The 19,333-nt window shown below is 37.2% G+C and overlaps 1 protein-coding gene across 11 annotated transcripts in view; it reads left to right on the forward strand.

Moving 5' to 3' along the window:
- Nucleotides 1-19,333, forward strand: part of LOC129746575 (bcl-2-related ovarian killer protein-like) — a 157,328-nt gene that overhangs the window by 95,936 nt on the left and 42,059 nt on the right. Inside the window, exon 4 of one of the 11 annotated variants that reach the window (XM_055740289.1) lies at nucleotides 8,778-9,022. The exons of 9 other annotated variants lie outside the window; for them this stretch is intronic. The gene's annotated coding sequence lies outside the window, so the exon portion shown is untranslated. The remainder of the gene's footprint in view (nucleotides 1-8,777; nucleotides 9,023-19,333) is intronic. One more of the 11 variants, XM_055740290.1, reaches the window with a different exon arrangement.

Below are 19,333 nucleotides of genomic sequence, written 5' to 3' on the forward strand. Positions count from 1 at the left end.
TGCTCGATTAATTTTCGAGAAATGCAAAAAAAAAGTATGGAAGCCCCCCTTTCCCCTTTATGTCTTCCGCTGAAAAAAAGGTAAGGCTTCCATTAATCATAGAAACATTTCTCGTATCCAAATACCCTCACATGCCAAATATGGATCAATTTTCTTGATCAGCTCTATAGATATACTGAAAATTGTAAGGGAAACCTCTCTTCCCCCTTTTCATCCACCTCTTTGAGAACTACAACAGCAAATGGAACCAAATTTGGCATGGAACGATAATTGGGTACGTAAATGCACTCCTATTGTTTGGGCAATGGACTGTATTTTGGGTTTGTTCTTCAAAAATAGAAAATCACTTCAACTTAAAGATTCTCTGTATTTTCTTTTCTTAATTATAAAAAGGTAACATTACTTGGAAGGTTTACCTTACGATTTACAAACGATATAAACGCGCGCGATTCTTAAATGGAACTGAACCCGCCTCACAGCGCGAGGCTCCCTTTATTAGCACATCGAACATTCTAGAATGTTCCCGGCACTCAACTCTTGAAGATACAAGATGATTCTGGAACCTTTGCGAATGCTTACGAAGCAAATAAGATTCCAGAAGCTTCGAAAACACGTGGCTAAATTCAGCAAGGAAATTCTAGAATATTCTGGAACTTTTAAATTCTTCAAGCTTATTCAATTGGCTTGAACATACTCCCGCCTGAAAGAATTGGAACATGAACGGTGCGCGTCTTCCTGGTTAGAACGTTTGGTAGGTTGAACGCAGATCCTAGGAATTGGCGTACCAAGGCTTGAACTTATCAAAGTTCCAATTTGGTTGAGCAGGTTCCGGTACCTTATTTCATTTAAAAAACTCTTCTGTTGTTCCCAAAGTTTGGAGTTGGATTCATTGAACTGCTGGATGATTGCTGTGTTGGCTTGAACGGTTTGGTTAGGTGATACACAGCGGTGTGCCGTGAAACTCCTCTTATCTGAGGTCATAGTCTTCATTCGATCGATAGGTTGCTTCGTCGCTTGAGAATATTGCATAGCGTTCAAGTTGGTAGGTTCATTTTGTTTTTCGGCATGCAGCAAAGTGTGATGACGTCTTCGGCATTTTGTGCAGGATTTGTTCGAATGACAATCTTTGCTCCGATGTCCTCGTCGGAGGCAGTTGAAGCACAATCGGCGCTCCCTTATTTTTGATAAGCGTCCTTGGATAGGTAGACTCCTGAATTCCGCACATGTGAAATTGGGATGTCTTTTGCAACAGAAATCGCAATATGCAAGAGGCTCGCAAGTGATTACTGCTGAAGTGAACTTTGACATAATGGATTCTTCCGGACCTTTGTAGGGACTCGGTTGTGGCTGGATGGCTTTCGGTGAGAAACTATCGCAGCGTTCCAGAATGAAACACTGCTCCTTGAGGAACTTGATGGTTTCGGTGAAGCTTGGCATGCTTCCATGCTCAATGGTACTTTCCCAGTTACGGCGGGTTTCTTTGTCCAAAGCTGATGTCAACAGATGGATCAACATCAGTTCAGACACACCGGTGAACTCTTGTTGAAGGAACTTAAGGCTTTCTACGTTTCTAGTACACTCGTCTATAAGTGCTCTTAACTCCAGATGATTTTCGCTTGACATTTTCTTAAGGTTGAACAAACCAACGATATGGGTGTCAATTATGTGACGCTTGTTCTCAAATCTTTCCTCAAGAATTTTCCAAGCATGGGCGTAATTTCCTTCATTGATTGTCTTGGCATCAATAAGACCAGCCGCACTACCAATGAGGGCTTTTTCGAGGTGGTAAAGTTTAATGGCCGGGGAGTCAGAAGACTTATCCACAAGATCCTGGAACATAGTCTTAAACTTTGGCCAACTTTCATAACGTCCGTCGAAAGTTGGGATCGGCATTTGGAGTGGCTGATGAACAATCATGGTCGAAGGCATGGCGGAAGTTGCAGAAACAGATGAAGCACCATTAACATTAGAAGAAACATTGCTGGACTGCTCCTCTAGTGCGATGAATATCTCAGAATAGAGAACGTCAAATTCCTCATAATGTACGTTATGGGTGGCTCGATCCTCCGGCGACACTAGATCCAGTATCTGGTTGTGAATGGAACGATATTCCGTGCGAGCGTTGTCTAGCATCGACTGGTAGGCCTTGATTTGACCTTTGGATAGCTTTACGGTGCCTCCATCTTGAGGGTGCAAGTAATTAAAAATGCGTGTAACGCTGTTCATTTCTAGGTTCTTGCGATGCACCAACACGTTTATTTGATCCATTGCTTCCACAACTTCTGCTAACTTCTCCGCTTTTTTCTTAGCTCCCATCGTCTTTGGGGTAGAACTGGTATTCGACATTTGGAATCACAACTGGGGACAACACACTAAAGCTTGTTTTACAGGGACCAAGCTACTGGAACTCAGGTTCTGGTGTCAAGAAAGGTTGGGTTTGAAACACTTCACATAAAATTATTTGCACTAAAGTTATTTTTCACAGTTTGCACTTATCCAGTTATTTCAAATTTACACTAATCCGGTTCGATTGGACCAATGTTTGGGCAATGGACTGTATTTTGGGTTTGTTCTTCAAAAATAGAAAATCACTTCAACTTAAAGATTCTCTGTATTTTCTTTTCTTAATTATAAAAAGGTAACATTACTTGGAAGGTTTACCTTACGATTTACAAACGATATAAACGCGCGCGATTCTTAAATGGAACTGAACCCGCCTCACAGCGCGAGGCTCCCTTTATTAGCACATCGAACATTCTAGAATGTTCCCGGCACTCAACTCTTGAAGATACAAGATGATTCTGGAACCTTTGCGAATGCTTACGAAGCAAATAAGATTCCAGAAGCTTCGAAAACACGTGGCTAAATTCAGCAAGGAAATTCTAGAATATTCTGGAACTTTTAAATTCTTCAAGCTTATTCAATTGGCTTGAACACCTATCAACTATTCATAGAAGCATTTCACGTACCCAAATATCATTCCATGCCAAATTTGGTTCCATTTGCTGTTATAGTTCTCAAGTTATGCTGTAAAAATTATATGAAACTCCCCTCCTTCTTTCCTTTCTCCCCGCTGGAAGAAGGAAAGGGTCTCAAACAATCATTAGAACATGTCACGTTCCCAAATACCCACTCATGCCAAATTCAGTTTCATTTGCTTAAATAATTTTTGAGTTATATAAAACATTATAAAAAAGGCCCCCTCTCCCCTTTATACCTCCCTATTGGGAAGAGGGAGGGGTCCCAGATAATCATAGAAATATTTTTCGTATCCAAATACCCTCCCATGTCAAATTTGGTTCCATTTGCTTTATTCGTTTTTGAGTTATGTGTAAAAATAGGAAAGAGGCCCCCTCCCTCTTTCTACTGGAAAGAGGGAGGGGTCTCAAATAATCATTGAAATAATTTTCGTATCAAAATACCTTTCCATGCCAAATTTGGTTCCCATATCTTGATTAGTTTTCGAGTTATATGAAAAAGTTGTAAGGTGGCCCCTCCCCCCTACCTATCATTCCACTGAGAGGAGGGAGGGGTACCTTATATTCATAGAAATATTCCCCGTTCCCAAATACCACCCCATGCCAAATTTGATACCATTTGCTTGATTGGTTCTCGAGTTATGCAAAAAATTACCTATTGTTTGGAAGGCCCCTCCCCCCCTTCCTGTTAGGGGGAGGGGTCTCAATCCATAATAGGAACCTTCCCCGGCCTCCAATACCCCCATCTGCCAAGTTTCACGCAAATCGGTTCAGTAGTTTCTGAGTCTATAGGGAACAGACAGACAGACAGACAGACAGACAGACAGACAGACAGAAATTCATTTTTATAGGAACTGGGTATAAAATGCGCAGTCGGGACAAGATGCGCCACCATCAGTATTTCACTAAACAAACATTGTTCAACATTTCTGAAAGTGCCAGTTTGTTCTATTTACACTTTTATGCGTTTATAAACATTTGTGGACCTTCTAAGTTTTATATATTGCGTAAATTTGACGAAAAACGAAAACAAATTTTTTTAGGAGCTTTCCTTGCAATTTTTCAACTTTTCTCGTAAGGAATTAAGGCATCTATCAGCAAAACATTTACCTGGCATCTGTTCCAATGATGAACATTGGTCTTGACAATCATCACATAACGAAAAATTTCCTTATTCAATTATTTTTTCTGTTATTTTAAACGATTTTTAATAAACATGTATAGGTAGGGCAAAACGCGCCATGTCCGTTTATCTTTAACCATGTTTCACGTTTGTTTAAATTTAAATGCAGTTTTCATCACAACAATTTTAAGGATATTTATATGTTGAATTGGAAAACATAATTTGAATATGAACGAATATATTTAAAATTCCTAAATTTAATTAAGATTTAATTAACTATTCACAAGAACGTCAGTATATCTGGCAGCACTGCGCGTAGCAATACATTTTACCATTTGTGAAGTAGAAATTAAGTGTTTTTACCTGGCAAACACTTTCGGATGCCCTTGAATTAATAAACACTTATTAAACGTTAAACGGCGCGTTTGGGTACACACATATGCGCACTTTGCCCCAAACGAAATGGAAATCATACTTTAGAAAGCCTTTCAAAATTTAACGATTAAGACGTAAATAATTGGTAAAAGTGTTCCTGTTTGTATATTTCTGGTGAAGAACAGTCCCCTTTTCAAAACTATTGTCGAATTTACTGGATTGCATTCTTCATTTACGAATAATGAAAGATTCTTCTTAAGGGGGGGGTAGGGTCTAACACTTTCAAAAAATCGATTTTTTTATTTTTTTATTTTCTTATTGTAAAACATTTCAAGAATGTTGTGTCAAATTTTCAAGTCAATTGAAGCAAAACTGTAGAAGTTATAGGCCTTTATCTCCTCCTATCTAACACTGCAAGAAAGCAAGAGCAGAAACTTCAAAAGCGTTTTTCTCGAAAGCACATTTTTAAAGTCCGTGGACATCGCCATTTGAAAACTACTTATCCGATTCTTTTCAAATTTGGAACATATTTTCTACATATAAAATACCAGACCCCAACGTTTTCCTTTTTTGATTTTTTTACTTTGGGGAGATTTTAGAGGTGAAAAATGGCGGATTTTTAAGTGAAAAATCGTAGTTTTTACTTCAAACAGCCACAAAAATTTCATAAAAATATTTTTAAGTTAAATAAAAACGTTGGGGTCCAGAAAAACATCTATTAAAAATATTCTGCTCTGATTTTTTGACTTCAGATGATTCTGTGCTGAGATACAGTGTCCACCGCAAATCCTGTTTTCTAAAAGGCATCCTCGAAAATGCTCCGTCACCGGCTCATTTTTCAATATGTTTCTACGAAAAAATTACTAAATGTTCTTTTAACAATGCCTTGTATAATGCAAAAAATTTGAATACATTTGTTTGAACGATAGCTCTAGAAAAAAATCGTGAAAATGGTGTTTTTTTATACCCGTTAGACCCTACCCCCCCCTTAACGTGGGCGTCTTACCCCCAGTTCCCCTATATAGATTTACCTGTCCAATAAAAACTCACCCTTGATTTGATATCTGGTTGCTAGAATATAGAGGAAAACAAAAATAATTATATTAATCTAACAAAAATTCGTAAAATAGAGTCTCACCTTGCTTCTGCGTACGAAAACAAACAGACTCCAATTTGACAACTCGAATGCTTATTTTCCAGCAAACTAGATCAACGATTGCTGATTTTTCAGCAAAAATGACAAGAACACAACCGAATGCAGAAAAATCAAGCTATCAGAAAACCAATTGGTGGTTTCCATCAAAAATTTGGATTGCTGAACGCGTTTTCAGCATTTTTTTTTGCTGAAAATCGGGGCAAAAATTTACTGTGTATTCATACCGCGAGCGGTCAAATGACGGCAAACACAATTTTCGCTAAAACTCTCTTGTTTCTCAACCGGTTTCTGCAACGTTTATAGTTTGGAAAGCTTGTAATGTGACTTAAATATGATTCTCAGACTGCAATTTTCAGCGCAATCATTTATTTTTAAGTTATTCAAATACCAAGAAATTTTATTGAAAAAACATGCTTCAGTCTGTATATCAAGTGCTCGAAAAAAAATTTCACTTAGTGCCATATATCATGGCCACAAAAACTGTAAAAAAAAGTTGTGTAAAACCCATACTTTTCAATCAATCAACCGCAAAAGCTGTTACAGTTACAGTAGATTTTTTTAAGTAAATTGAAAAGATAACGTATTTTATAACATTTTGGCATCTTTAGATTTTTGAAATACGAAACACTAAATTTATGACGACTTTTTGAAGGTACATAGCTATTTTTCGAACTTTTTATCAATCTGGATTTTCTGAGACAATTCCTACACCTAAATTCAGCTGTGCACTAAATTTTGAGTATGTTAACGTAAGGTTTAGGCAATAAAACTATATGCACAAGAAATTCTAGTAATGTAACTGCATTGGCGGTGTGATGCTTGATAAAAATATGACATAGCTTATATAACTTCAAACTTCGGCTTACTTAGGCACTAAGTGAATTTTGTTTTCGAAACTTTAATACAGCCTTTTTCCCAAAGCCAAGGAATGTTTTTCTCAAAAGAAATCTTGGACTTTGAATATCTTTAAAAAAAAAATTGCAGCTGAAAATTGTCTGAGGATCATATTTGAGTCACATCATAAATCGGTGTAGAAACAAGAGAGTTTTGGCGAAAAAGGTGTATGCGTCATTTGATAGCTCGTGACTAAAACTAATATACCTCTCTCGTTTCCGTTGTTCAAAGTCTAAGAAAAAACCGGAAAAACATGCTTCGGAAAAAAGACTAGATCAACTATATAATGCTTAAAAATTTCTTAAAAACTATACGTTGCACATATATTTTTTTGAATTTGCTTCAATTATATTTGAGTTACATAACAAGGTTTCCAAAAATGTATATTTTGTAAAATCGGTTGAGAAACAAGAGAGATATAAAGCATGGATCACCCCAAATCTGGACGCATTAAAAAGGGTCTATCTCGGAGCTATGTAAACGAAGTAAAAATGTTTTGTACTTAAAATGTAGGGTTTTTATTGCACTTTAAAGGAAAAATAATAAAAAAAAACTATTCTCATTTTGTTTTGATGAAATTTCGAACTTTTCGTCGAGTACCACTCATCATAGTTTGAACACCCTATTCGCTGACCTCAGCGACCATTTTGTTCCACAATCTCTTAATCTCTGTTGCATCCCGAGTCGTCCTACCATTCTTCTTCATTTTCTGCTTGATAATCGCCCAAAATTTTTCTATAGGGTGGAATTGAGGGCAGTTGGGTGGGTTGATGTTCTTTTCGACAAAATCCACCCGTTGGCCCGATACCACTGTAGTACCTCTTTGCTGTAGTGGCAGCTTGCCAAATCTGGCGAAAACTTTACTGGTCCTTTGTAAGATCTAATGTACGGAAAAAAAACGTTTTTCAGGCACTCCTCCTTGTACATTTCGGAGTCCATGGTCTTGTTTTTCACAAAAAACCGGGGTTTTTCGTCCGCAGCTGCAAATTCCTTGCCAGATCAAACACTTTCTTGCAAACTTATCGGTAAAACCTAATTTGAACATCACTCCGACCAGTGGCTTTGTAAAATTTTTGGCCAGGAAGCCGCCCAAAATCCATCTTCACGTACGTTTCGTCATCCATGAGGATTCATCCGTCGTACTTCGTTAGAACCTTGTTGTATAACTTCCGGGCCCGTCCTTTGGCTTCTACATTCTTCTTCAATGTCCTGTTTGGTTGCTTACTGTCCCGAGAAGATCGTATTCCTTCACGCAGACGTATCCTTCTAACGGTGCACCGGTTTGCATTGAATTTCTTGGCGATGTCGTAGTCCGACTACCTTGCGTTTGCCTTGATCGTTCTCAACACCTTCAAATGCAGTTTCCGATCCTTAGGTCCACTATAACGCTTGCTATGAACCAGCCGATCGATAGTATGGATCTCACGGAACCATTTGAGAACGCTGCACACGGACGATTCGACCATTTTTACAGATTTCGCGATATTCGAACCCGACCGGGCTTTTGACGTGGGTGTCCAAAATTAATTTTCGTCTCGCGGCTTCCATCACGTGAAACTTTTTTGAAACAAAACGAACCGCAATGAAATTTTCAGCACTGATAGAGGAAACATTTCCAAACAAAGTACTATCAAAACATTCCAGATCCGACAACTAGGAGCGCTATGGTGTGATAAACAGTGCGTCCAGATTTTGGGTGATCCATGCTTTAAACGAGAAGTGTCAAATTTACACTCAAGGTTTGATTATGGATTTTTTTCACTGGGCTTTCAGGGTGCGTCCATAAAAAAATAATGGTGCAAAATTAAAGACTTCATGAATTCATTGAGAGTCCCCGGAGCAATTGTTTTATTTGGATGCACCCGAATAAAGTCACAAGCCCCAAACTTCCAATAAATAGTGTCACCCAAGATCGGATTAGGGTTAAGTCCTCAAATACCACAAAACTACGAAAAATTATGAAATGCAAAAATATTTGCATTTTAAAAATAAAAATCGTTCTGTAGTTAAATTTGCGAAAAAAAAATATATTAGGCGTAATCATCAGTTAAAGTTCAAAAACCGTCATTTGACCGCCACCGATACGTTTAGTGTTGAAAAAAAATTAAGCTATATTGAACCTAAGTATAACGCATTTTAAAAAATACATCGTGTAAGGATAATTAAACGTAAGAATTCATTTTAACATGTAATTTTTGCTTCTTCACTTGTCACTCTCTTCACCATTTCCCGTCCTTCGAGCTAACCGCAGCATCCTTAGCGCTTGTGTCAGGCAGTCAGTCAGTCGGACACTAACGAGACGAAATTCGCACCCAAACCGGTAATCATAATGCAATTTCCCATTAGAGAATAATTGTGGCTCTACAGCACCAGCACTGACCTGAAGAGCGAAGAGGTCTGGTCCGGCGGCCTCATCAAGCGACGAACGCGGTTTCGGAGCACACTGACTGCGGTGCGGATTTTCGCACCTTCCCAGACAGACGATGGTTCGTTAGGGTGAGTCGTTAACGGTGATTATTTCAATTCTGATTTAAAAAAAATTCGATTACAATTGCAACTACAGGGATATACTTGTAAACTCGAAGAAAATAACTTTAAAAAGGCACATGCTATTTCTAGCCATAGGGCGGTGCTCGAAAAAAATGCACACAATATTGATACTCTTCAAATCAGTAGAGGAACCAATATTTACAAAAATCTTTTTTTGAGGTTATTGCTTAGAAACCGGTGTCCGGTAGTAGACAACTTCCCCCTAATGCAACAAAACCGGTATATACGTATAATTTTGGAGACCATATAGGTACATAAGCGACATTAGCACACATATTCTTGATTTGGATTGTATTGAGTTACGATTTGCACGATTTGTTATGCGAATCATTTACGACTATCCTGATTCTTTTTGGAATATACTATGACAATTTACATCATCATATAGATGATTGAGGTTGTTATCTTGTAGGTCTTCGCTCAATATGCGATTGGGTATATCTTTATATACAACTTTTTTCGTAACAATACGGAAAGTTTGACGACTTATTTGGTCGTTCATTTTCCGTCAATTGAATGTAAATAAGATTATTTCAAAGAAATGCGTTTTTGGCTGTCAAATTCAACTTTATATCGTAAAATTTATTATTTGCCTGATTGCTGATTTTTTTCAACGTTCATGAAGCTATTGTAGTACCTGGACTAAGGACTTGTTCCCCGGACGATACGATCTGCAGCTCATGATGGTTCCTCGACGCTATCTGGAATTTATAAATTCAAGGGGATTTGTTTCAAAGACATTAAACCAAAGGCAAATCGTATATTTCTATAACTAAAATCTTTTAAATTGTAAAACACGTCATCGATGATTTAAAAATAGACCATCATTTCAAAGCCTCCTTAAATACGATTCCAATCATCGATGTCTCATTATAAACGATTTTATTGAATTTATTTGTATCCTTTTACGTTTGCCAGCAAATACGTTTTACGAAAATTAGACATGCGAATTAATTTGCATAGGTATACGATTGCATGCACATTATTACGAATCAATGCAGTTATATCTCCAAGTGGCAAGCAGAGTTGATGTTGAGCGATATTGATGAGGGCTTATTAATTGAAGTCAATGCTTTGCGCAGGCAGCTCTCAACACCCTGAAGCCAATACTTTCCACCATTCCCCTTACTGATTATGCTCTGATTTCTGGGCGTCCTCAAAATAGTGCGGTCATCGCTCGGAAGATTTAGATGTAAGTCAGAGTTAAGAATTTCTACAAGGGAGTTCAAAGTAGCGTGGGTAATATGAAGTTCGTTAGGCCAGTATCGAATTTTATAAAATAGTCTTGTGCTGTCAGCTAAAAAAATAAGACTGTAATTTAAGCATATTGGTGTATAAGAACAGTCTCTTACAGTTTTCGGAGGCTTCCTGATTCCTATCGGAAATTTCCTGTGAATTTTTATTTGCATCGACAGGTACGGTATTGGATAGAGTATCGGCCTGGATTTCAGGTAGAAGTGTTTCGCCGCCGCGCTGAATGTGAACACTCTGGGAAGAACTTTTATTACCAGCAGATACCTTAGTACTTTGGTATCGCTGAACTAATCGACTGTAGGTACAACTCTCCCGACATTTTATATATATTTTTATTCTAAAACATAATCTCTCATTTTAGCAATCTTATTTGATAGAAAAATGTACTTTCTGCTAAGATCTAACACCTGGTTGTAATAATAATATAAATCGTATCTCATGTTAAAAAAAACTTAATTCCTAATTATTTTATGCATAGCACGACAAAATCTGTCAATCACGGCTGATCATCGTATATCGGTCGTTTACCGAATTTTTTGCGAATTGTCGTTCACAAAGGTCAAGTTCATATGTACATAAAGTCGAGTCTCTCTTCTTGTCGTAATAAAATCGTGCAATGCATTTTAATACGACAAAGAATATACATGGGCCGCACATTGTAGGTGCAGATATACGAAAATGAGTTTAAATAACATTCTATACGACAAACGAACACAAACACATACAGGATCTCAATGAAACATGATGTTTCCTCGAAGAGATCCCTTTTTCCTAACTCTATGCGTACATCTTTCGAAGATATGATGGCTAGCATCTTATAAATGCTAAAACCACCAACCCACAGAAAGTGTACTATGTAAGCCGTGACCGGGATTCGATCTCATACCCGCTGGCTTAGAAGACTTGAAGGCTATCCTCTACGCCACGGGCTGCGGCTAAACATAATCATACATAAAAATACGACTTCTAGTTGTCTGGGCAGTAAGTAGGCGAGGAGAGTGCGGTGAAGTGGAGTGTTGCTCGTTATCTTTGTTAACAAACTAGCAGTGTGCTACAATGGAAAGGCAAGCTTTGGTCACAGCTGTTCTACAAACGCAACGAAGCAATCAAGATTTACCCACCCCTCTCCCCCTGCTTGATTTCCCATTAACACGCCAAATAAAAGGGGTGTATTTCTCGGTGGACTAACTGGAAATCTCTTGAATTTCCTTCCATGCGTTTAAACAGTAATACATTGTATTATTTTTCTTTACAAATATTTTTAAAAATATCTGAAACATGAGCCAGCTGCTTTGGCTGACCCGGTACATGCCTGCTCAATTCCGACTTTCGCCTTTCTCCGATCATCGACCATCCTCCAGGACATCCATTCACTTCTTCTTCCACAGACTTTACCGAGAGTACCATGGCTTGGTGTGATAAAGGCATTCTTGATTTCCCACCACTGACTGTTCTTCGACTGTTCTGTCTATTGACGGTTCCGAGGCTCGGTATTCAAGCTGTTCAACGTATGCCTTTTTCACCTCTGGATTTTCCAGCCGACGGACGTCGTATCGACATTCGACTTTCTTCTCTCGACACGTGCAACTCTCAGTCGTATCTCGCCAAGGACAAAGTGATAGTCAGATGCAATGTCTGCGCTACATTTGATGCAGGAATCGAGAAGTCTCCTTCTCCATTTTTAGCTGATGCAGATGTGGTCAATTTGATTTTCTGTTCGGCCATCTCGGGATGAGCGGCCTATGTACGAATTTTCGTCTTGTTCGGATGCATAATAACGAAATCACTTCTTAAACACATAAAAGGTAAAATGAACGACCACTTTTTCTGCCACCAGACACAAAACTTGATATCAGGAATAGATCCTTCGCCCTAAGCAACTCCCGTGTATCTCGATTCAATGCATAGTAACATAATTATGGCAAAACATTGAAAAGTAAATATGTATGTTTTGTAAAACACCGGTAAATGAAACATTAAACAGTTAATATGAACGAAGGGGGTCGTCTGGCGTCTAAAAGAAAGTTTGAAATCAAGACTCAATTCCTCGTTCTTTAAAACTATCGTGTTTGAATCTTTGCCTCGATGTGTTGTTTTATTTTGAACCAGCCTAGTGCTGCTTATTCGACTGAACGACAATCATTAACGATTATGGTCATCGTGTGCAGCAACCGACAACAGTACAGAACTATCATCGAATGCTCTTATATTGGCGAGAAGTGGCGGTATTATACGCTCTGACTGGGCCGTGATGTACGACTAGTATTTGGACTGTCCGGGAGTCGAGATACCGATGACCATAATACAGTTTTGAAAGTACACGAGCATAAATATTTGCGCATATGCTAACCCCTCTCGCCTCGACTCAACCCCGGAAAAGGTAATATTGGCTAATGTTCGCATTTTTTCGCACTTTGCTCGACGCTCCAATAATGGAGGATTTAGTTTGCTCTTTTAAACGCCATAAAAAGTATCGAACTGTAATTATTTAATTTGATTATAGGTACTTAGGCGCAATTAAAGTCTGCTTCATTTAATATTGGAACAAATTCTTTTGCTCATTGTGGCGCTCCTAGTGGACGGATTTGGAAACTTTTTTCACCCACGTGTCGGGAAATTCATTACCTTTCACCATGTATTTATGTCATAACACCAAACGATAGCATTTTGTAAACAACCGCCATGGAAGCCGAACGGAGAGATCAAATTGTGCACAGTTTTCTTGAAAATCCATTGTTGTCGGCATCGAAGCTAGCTAAACAGCTTAAAATGCCCAGAAATACCGTATGGCGTGTTATCAAGCAGTACAAGGAAACATTGACGACGGCTCGGAAGCCGCATTCGAAGCGTCGGAGTGGAACTGTCGACCGGAAACTGCGTGGGAAAGTCATCAAGGCCGTCAAGAGGAATCCCAATCTTTCAGACCGCGATTTGGCCAATAACTTCCAGGCCGCTCATAGTACGGTGCGACGAATTCGTCTCCGGGAAGGAATAAGGTCATTCCGAGCCAGCAAACAGCCAAATCGGACGCTGAAGCAGAACAATGTGGCCAGAATCCGTGCTCGAAAGCTGTACGACCAAGTGCTGACCAAGTTCGACGGATGTAAAGTCTGCTTCATTTAATATTGGAACACAAACAATTGCGTGTAGTTCAGTCATTTATTAACGAATTCATAATTTGTTTTTCATACAAATGTAGCATTTTCTTTACTCTTTCATAAAAAAAAAAATAAAAAAATTATTCATTGCTGTTTCGAAGAAATTCTCGTACTCGTACTCGTAAGAAAACTGTGCACAATTTGATCTCTCCGTTCGGCTTCCATGGCGGTTGTTTACAAAATGCTATCGTTTGGTGTTATGACATAAAAACATGGTGAAAGGTAATGAATTTCCCGACACGTGGGTGAAAAAAGTTTCCAAATCCATCCACTAGGAGCGCCACAATGAGCAAAAGAATTTGTTCCAATATTAAATGAAGCAGACTTTATTAGCACACATTGTGGATAATGTACTTTATCCAGGCTTGCTAACGTATTATGGCGGCAATTGCCAAGTCCGATGATAGTCGAAGTGTCCACATATAAAGTATAACAGGAGAGAGCAATCAAGATGACCTCAGCAAATGACGCGGCGGCGTCAACTAGTGATCAGTGCAGCCGCGCTTAAGTTTAGTCAAAGATCCAAAGGGCTGTCGCATTGAACAGCCATCTATAGCAAAAGAGAGAAAGAGACTTGCATGTAATCACACGGTTCTGATACACAATTATGTAATTCCTAGTTTGGATTGTAGCAAAAAGATTAAACACAAATCATGAGAAATACAAACATTAGATGACCAATTATGATACAGTTGGTATGTGGAAAATGTCGTTGCCTACATGTTGAACATATCGTTGTCGATCGTCGAATCGATCAGGAATAGGAAAGAATTTTGATTAGAACAAAATTGTTGCACCATGCAGCCGGTGACACACGAAGTCGGGTAGATCAAGTTTCTCTTGTTTATTGATGTTTTACAAACAACAGATCACTGTGAGAAAAAAGGATTGAAATCTTAGCTAACCCGATCAGGAGGGAAAAACTAAATTATATCAAGATGAGATATTTTGATACTAATTTTTTTCTATCTAAATGAGTTATTATTCCGTACTCGTAGGATGTTAAAATATCTCAAATTATATCAAAAAATCTATACGATCATAGCTAAATTAAATCAATTTTAGATATGCTCCTTCCAAGATTATATCTCGTTCAGATAGCATAGTTTGATATTGGGCAGAACAAAACCTATCAAAATTATAACTTATCAAGATATGAGTGCTTCGAGAAAAATTTCTAGTGGAATGTCAATAAACCATATTATTTGCTTAAGGTAAATGTACCCGACCTTGGCACCTAAGGCATGGTTTACCCTTTTTTTCAACATTCCAACCTTCCTGTTAAGTGCACCACAGAACATCCATTGAAGAATTTACTTGCTAACTTGCTTAGAGTTCAACAAAAATATGTATTCTCTATGGAACTTTCATTAATGTGAGCAAAATGCATGCAAAGTACTCACTGCGGTGCTCCAATGACTTGGCCGCCGTACCAATTGTTTGCCGTTTCGATGATCCGATTCTTGGCCACCAGCAATATGCAATAGATCTTTACCAACAATGCTCAATTGACAGTTAAAAGAATCGTTGGCTATTCTGAATATAAGGCCACTGACCAGCTGAGCGTAAAGTTCTACGCGACGATGGAACACCGGGCTTCACTCATACAACAAAAACGCTTTCGAAAACATTGATGAAATATGGTCGGAAGGGAAGCACAAAATAAGCTTTCATTTCAAAAAGTCGGAAGTCCAGAATTTTCACATTTTTTTTTTAATTTTTAAAACTTTTAACTTTTTACTCATATAAACAAAGTGATGATTATAAACACCTCAGGTTGTTTCGGAATATTTGTGTATGAACAAGAATTATTGGTTTATGAATGACAACCAAACCTTCATCAGGGGGACCGATTCAGACTTGAACGGGAGTAATACCGAAAGGTTTGAGCCGTGTCAAATAAACGAATTATTTAAAAAAAAAAGACTTGAAGTGGTATTGTAACGTTGAATTGAAATATCTTATCTTGAACTTTTCTCATCGTTTAGATTTTTCCAAATATTTGAAAAATTGCTTAGATTTTATCAGTTTTTTTTGGAGAATTTCCTGACTTGAATTCTAACTGGACAAATTCAGGAATGCTAAGCCTAACGACAGACTCATTTACGACATTTCTATGGTTCTGTGTATCATGATGTGTTGTCATTTATAAATCATTGTTTAAATTATTCCTTTCGAGTTTTTATAGATCATAAGTGAAAGTAAAATACTCTAAGAGACTTGCGATTGCGACACATAGGGTTATTTTCACTACCAAACAACTATCTTCACATTGTGGAGTTTGGCTGCATAAAGTAAGAAATTGAAAAATTCCTTGAATGGTATTTTAAAATTTTGCCGTTTTGAATTTGTTAGCTGAGATAATGAGCTTCTGGCAAGAGGCATCTCGAATGCCTGGGACGTTGCGCAGTGGTTTGACACGCCAAATAGATGTTAGAATATAAACCCTGCTGAAACACTTTTTTTAATTCGACTCACATCTTATATTTTAAGGAACAGTTGGAAAGAAAACGATATTTTCCTGTACTTCCAACTTCTGTTTCCAAGAAAAAAATTAGAACAAAAATCCAAAAACATTTAATCTGAGTGTATTGTTCCCAAACAATAGAAAACGATTCCAAAACTCAATTAATTATGTATTTTATATACTGAAGTCATAAATTGCCATCGATCTAACAGTTTTTAGATAAGAAAAACATCTTAAGTCTTGTGAGTTGCTTAATTTCACTTAGTTTTTTTTTTATTTCGAACCACTGTGTTCTGTAGGAGACCACGTGGCATTTGCTCGGCAGACTGCAATGCAAATGCTGTTCACACGCACACCAATGTAACTTCGATTCATGGTTCCCAAATAGCGATTTTTGCATTTTTAATGCTTGGATATGACTTTTAGTTAGTCGAATCACTTATGTTCTCCAACTTATTTTGGAGCTTAAGTTGAAAGAATCGGTCTTATCATACAACCCAATTAGTATGAAAACATTTGTGCGTAGTTTTAAATGAATTTTTAGGGAAAATATCAGCCCAAAAATACCTCTTTCATTAACATGTATTTTTTCCAGCTTCCAACACTGGTGGTGTATTTCGATTGAAGTTGCATGCCAAGAAAAGGAACAAAATAAGTTTTAAATTTTTATTAAAAACCTAAATAAATATTCATTCTTTCGTCTTTCTAGTATTTTTTGATTTTTTGCCGAGTTTAACTGTGGGCATGAGTATTTATTGCAAATTTTTCTAATGAATGTCCGCGTTTGATATCGTATGTGAAATTAACAGTTGGACTAGAAAGGTGAGTTCATCTGATTTTCATACGGTGATTTCCAACATAATTGCCTCGGATGCTGATCGAAAAAAATTAACTACTTTAATAAAGTACAAACAATCAAAAAAATTGGTATGCACAGATTTGAAACAAATTATTCTCTTCGCAATGAAAATATATTTAAATTTTTTTAGCTCAATTTGGACCTGAAAAACATGAAAAGACATGTTGGCATGCCAAGAAATGAACCATGCCAAAATAGGGCTCACTTACCCTAAACCATATTCCATTTTTGATTTCCCAAAAATTGGATCCAATTTTAAGGATCTGTTGAGCGAAACTTATTAATGTACGGTTTGGGCCGTTGACTTCGATGTCCGTGTTTCAGAAAAAGTTGTACATATATCAAAATAAGATATAATCATTTTATTTTGGGACAACCCGAAAAAATTCTTTATCACTGAAAATAATCTCAACCCCATTCAAGTCTGTCAATCAGAATAAGATATAATTAAGATTGGAGAAACTTTAAATCTAAATTTTTCAGTACTTAATTATAACTGAATCAGATGTAAATATCTTGGTGAGATACGTTTAAGTTATTATTTTGATATGCTCTCCTGATCGGGAAGTGATTGGTAGGGCTCCCATCAATAAATTGTATTTCATTACGCGAGTCCTATTCTTTGGGCAGCATGACGATTCCTTCTTTTACGCAGTCATTGCAAATCACATTTCAATTGAAATTATTTAAAAAAAATTGTTTTGAATGAAATTGATGCGATATATGGCTATATGAACTTTTAGGTTTGTATGGGAAAATTGATTTTTTTTATACTGAAAAATCAACATCATTTTTGTTTCTTCTGTGGAACCGAGCCTATTAATGGTTTTTGTGCCAATTTATAAATTCTCTAAAGAAAATTTTCCACTGAACAACTTTGTCGAAGACTGTAATTTCGTACCTTATTAGGCAAACAAGTTATTAGCTGTTTAACAGGGGTATGTCTTTTGGTATTTGAAAACAATTAAAGCTTTTAAGACCCCAGGGAGAAAAGGAATAATGACCTCAAATCGACTCAGTGTAATGACTCATTCATGCGTTGCGTCATATATTTCTGAAAAACTTTTTTAATTATTTTTTTTAACTTTAAGGTGTACTATTGTACCAGACAAACTAAAAATCGCCGTGCTTTGCACAAGTTAACCTTTAATTTGCAACCAATAAAAATGTTTTCTTTTAAGTGAATGCGTCGAAAAACTAAAATACCCTCTAAATTTTGTTGCGTCACCATTTTTCAAAGTACCTATTTTTCAATCCTCCATAAATCCAAAACTAGACCCACAAATCAGACTCTTCTACAAAAATCACCTTCCTTGGAGGTGGAATTATGGGAAAAAGATTCTATACATAATCGGCACTAACAGGCTTTCTCATCGCTAGCATTGTAGGGGAAAAGTTCATATAACGCCCCATGTGGCTAATACGCGCCACCTTTGTTTTGAAGAATCTGAAACATTTTAAGCCTGCAAAATATTACCAATTTGTTTTAAATGCTGTGATTGGTCATGGCAAGTATGAATTTTTCCTTAAAATGCCCCTGTGACGTGATAATTTCACAATTTAAGTTTTTCTTTATTTTGATCTAAATTTTAAAACACTTTCAATAAGGTGTCACCAAGCAGAGAAAAACGAATAAGACAATATTTTCTGACACATCGATAGAGGAGAATCTAAACTATGATTTTATGCTAAAAAATCATACTGATCCCGCAAAGGTATGCTTTTTATGGGTATGTTCTATCATGGCCCATGCGCTCGTTATAACGCGCCAATCGTAGTAGGCTGAAAATAGCATTAAATTTTCAAAAAGGCCAATTTTCATTGAAAATGAACAAAAAGTCTAAAACCATATTTTGAGCGTTAATTCAGCCCAAAAAATCTACTTTTCATTTTTTTCAAAATTTTGATAGTCCATTTTGATTTTCTTTTCAGTCAAAGTGTCTGTAAGTATTGGTGTGTTTTTGGTCTTCGGCTGCTTTCGGGTGTGTTCGGCTGCTAGGCGCATATTGAATACACAGCGGCGCGTATTTGCAACACAGTTTTGTTCTGTGGCTTTGAATATGGCTTTTAAAAATCAAGTTTTTGAAGCAACTATAGCCATTTGAGTAATAAAATATCATAGGCATTTGTAGAAAACACTTTTCTTCAACGATTGCACCCATTTTCAACACAATTTGTACGTGGAATACATAGAAAATCAGCGATTCGCTTAGGTGGCGCATAATAGGGCATGTTCCCCTACTTCCAGCGCAACCACATTGCATACCCAAATAGAAACCAAACAAAACATATGCCATCACCTGGGGGGAGGAAGACTGAATAAAAAAAGAAAAAAATCTTTCAAACGTCAAATTTCTCTCATCAATCTACCGACCAGTGCGAAGGTTCAAAATCTTACTTTCATATTTAGTGAATTTCAATAAAACTTTTTTGATGCTGAAAAGCACTTGTTTTGCATGAAACAATGATTTAATTAGGTTTTGTTTTGCTCTGGCGAATTCTGCAGTTCAGGCGTATTG

The sequence above is a fragment of the Uranotaenia lowii genome, chromosome 2 (assembly GCF_029784155.1).
Source record: "Uranotaenia lowii strain MFRU-FL chromosome 2, ASM2978415v1, whole genome shotgun sequence".
NCBI lineage: Eukaryota > Metazoa > Arthropoda > Insecta > Diptera > Culicidae > Uranotaenia > Uranotaenia lowii.